Here is a 3,724-nt window from a genome sequence, read left to right as displayed (position 1 = left end):
GAATGTCATCCTCGATGTATGTGGCCGATCACATACTGATGCCACATACTGACACCTTTCGCAGTGAAACCTAAGATTTGGTAGGCGGAAACTGAAAGAAGCCCGTCGTGTATATATATATATATAGAGAGGGAGAGGGAGAGAGATGTATGTGCCTGTGTTTGTCCCCCCCCCCCCAACATCGTTTGACAACCGAGGCTGGTGTGTTTACGTTCCCGTAATATAGCGGTTCTGTAAAATAGACCGATAGAATAAGTACTGGGCTTACAAAGAATAAGTCCTGGGGTTGATTTGCTTGATTAAAAGCGGTGCTCCAGCATGGCCACAGTCAAATTACTGAAGCAAGTAAAAGAGATATGTGATTATACAGATCGCTATTACTAGGTCTACGCTTGTAAAAACAGTTGTAAGTACAGATTCAGATAGAAATTCAAACCGAAATTGAATTTTAAAATAAGTAAGAAAAGTTAAAAAAGATACGTCCACACAACAATGCATACCCTCGTCTTTATGTCCACATTGAAGCACATGCAGTCACATACATCTAAATAAGGATCCATATGTACAGCCGTTGTTGTTGGCACTCCGTCGCTTATGTCGTCGAGGGTTCCAGTTGATCCGATCAACGGAACAGCCTCCCCAGTGTTTAAATGATACTCATATAGTCGACTCTGAGACGCCGAAAGGTAAAAGCGACCTTGGTGGAATATGAACGCAATACCTAAAGCCAGAAGAAATGAGGTCAGGCATTTTCGCCGAAGTGCTAATGGTTCTGCCAGCTCATCCATGTACAGCCGTACACGCATGATTAACTGAATCTGTGTCTATAAATATATGTGCATTCTTATGAGCAAAGAAATTTCTATATGTGTACCTAAACACGCAGGCGCAAACACACACGTGTGTATGTACATGTACTCCGATATAGATATACGCCTGCATGCACACGTATACACATTTAACAACTTATACATAAACAAGAACATTAAGAGGGTCAGGTAGCAATGCATGTAACAGGATGAAAAAGGAAGTTCTTCAAAGAGCGGAAAAGCTTCTTCCAATGAAGCTAATGGCGACCATTACTTGGAGCAGTGTCAGCTGACATCATATTACCTACCTATTCAAACAAACATTGCTGTATGCAGGCAATTTTATGAGGTTAGATATGGATTTTTAATACAGCACACGCAAACACACACACATGCACACACGCACACACATATCTCCATACATATATATATATATATACATATATATATATATATACATATATATATATATATATATATAAATATTCATTCATATGTATGTGTGTATGTATTACGTTTAAGCAGAGCTATACGGCAGCATATATTCCCATATAATAGACGTGAGTGATCTTGATGCGAGCGTAAAGATTATAATTATCATTGTTATCTGGAGACATAAAGAATGCATCGAGACTACTATCTCATTGATAATCCATACGCACACACACACACACACATATATATATTTACATATGTGTGTGTATGACTAAGTATGTATATATATATATATGTATATATATATACACGTATGCATATATATTTACATGCCTATATATACATATTCATATATATATATATATATATATATATATTTATATATATATATATACATATATATGATTGACCGTTGACTGAACACTATTCAATTTTTTTTCTCCGTGTTTTTCTCCTTGTCTCCGTATTCTTTCTGTTGAAGAGCGTAGCTCGAAACGTCAAAGACTTTCCGTATTCCCGAGCGTCATACTAATATATACTTTTGTTATTTACACCACCTGTCCTCGTCTGTTGTTATTTTTTGTATATTCTCCCATATATATATATAAACACGTACACAGATATATAGCTGTCTCAAGATTATAGTAATAATTATATTGCAGTAAAGCACGAAGTTTTCTCGCATCAAAAGCATGGAAATGCACACTACAGAAACTGTCCGGACATGTTTTTGTTTTTCCCTTTCGTTTGGAAACAGTTTTCCGACTATATTACCAATTTCAAATGCAAATCTAGCTTCTTCTATAGCATACCCGAAGCTCACAAAACGGGAAAAAAGAAGCGAGTCATGTAAGCAATCATTGACATATATATTAAGGTTCACTCACCTTACGATCTGAAATTAAGACCTATCATAGCTGCTTTTAACGTAAAAGCGGTGTTTTTGTATGGGGCTGAGACATGGCTAACAACATTTAAGTCAAATAAGCAAATACAATCGTTCATCAACAGGTGCTTGCGTAGTATACTTAAAATCAATTGTAAGCCACTCTCAACTTTAGACGTCCTTATGAGGAATGACAGCATCCAATTGGAGACGGACATTTAGTATAAACCTACAGGCTCAACACAATATCTCCCATTCAATTCTTGCCACCCGAGTCATACTAAAATGAAAGCCCTTTATAACCCAGCCAATAGAATTTGCTCAGCTGCAACTGATACAAAACTCTGTGAGAAAACAATCTCATAGAATTTTAGGATAAAGGCTTAGATGCCGCACGCTGGGGCTGAACCTGAAACCTCGTAGTTGGAAAGCGATATTCTTAACTGCTACGATTTTGCCTTTTAGTTTTTCTTTTCTTAGTCTCCGGCTCCTTTCTTAGTAGGCCGACTGAGGTTCATAAAGAAATTCCAGACTGAAATATCTACTGGGTTCGAAATGTTCGGCTTTTATTCAATTCCCCAAATTTGTCTTGTGCATGGAAAGTGAATAATTAATTACGATCGCACATACACTTTCTAATCATTATTCATAAGGGGAAAGCCAAGCTTGTGGTTCTTAACTTCTGTAAAGAGAATGGCGTGAGGTAGGACAGAACCCATTCGCAAAAGTGTGACCTGGCAGCATAAATAAACGTAATAGTCCACCACGCAGGTCGGTATGCGATCTTCGAAGTGGGGAGGTTAAATCGGATTAAGTACAAAAACAAAATTGGCCATACTGGTATTTGAACCCAAAACAAAATGCTGAAACAAATGTCATAAAGTATCTGATTCATTTACTTATATGCTTCTGTTTTAGTATCTTTTTATTTTCTTCCAAATATATGAAAGGCAAATTTGATGTTGGCGGCATTTGAAACAACGCAGTCTTCACTCAAATTACGCGTGGTATATTGAAATTAGTGAGTGGTAATGTACGACTAGTCACTTAAAAATACGCTGTAATTAGAAGGAAATATTGTTACAGAGAGCTAATGATGTGGCATTTTCGTCAATAAACGCTAAGGATAGAACCCCGTAATGCATATGTACATAAGTCGATATTATAGATACATACATCCACTTAAAACGTACTTCTCGAACGAATATCATAGAATAAATGTGAGTCTCCCTCTAACTGTGTTTCTCTCTCACTTCCGCTTTCTGGTTTTCTCTGTGCCTCCCTGTCTCTCTGTGTCTTTCTCCTTTTCTCTGTCTTACTTTCTCTCTCTTGTATCTGCCGTTTCACAAACTCTACCTGATAAAATAAAATTCGTCTGTAACGCAAAGGAAAGATTTCGGTGTTAACGACATTTCTCGCCAAGGAAATCAGGGCACAGAACTCCGTGATGTATCTGTGCGTTTGTAATATCTGTACTCTCGATAGCCAAGCATTTTCACTTCGTCCTGTACACGACTTCAAAAGTATAACATCCAGCAGCTATCTCTGTATTACAATTGCTTTTTTTCTCTCTCTCTCGGTCTGCCTGTTTCTT

The sequence above is a fragment of the Octopus bimaculoides genome, chromosome 21, assembly GCF_001194135.2.
Source record: "Octopus bimaculoides isolate UCB-OBI-ISO-001 chromosome 21, ASM119413v2, whole genome shotgun sequence".
NCBI lineage: Eukaryota > Metazoa > Mollusca > Cephalopoda > Octopoda > Octopodidae > Octopus > Octopus bimaculoides.
The sequence above is the reverse complement of the archived record's forward strand: the minus strand, read 5'-3'. Positions refer to the sequence as shown.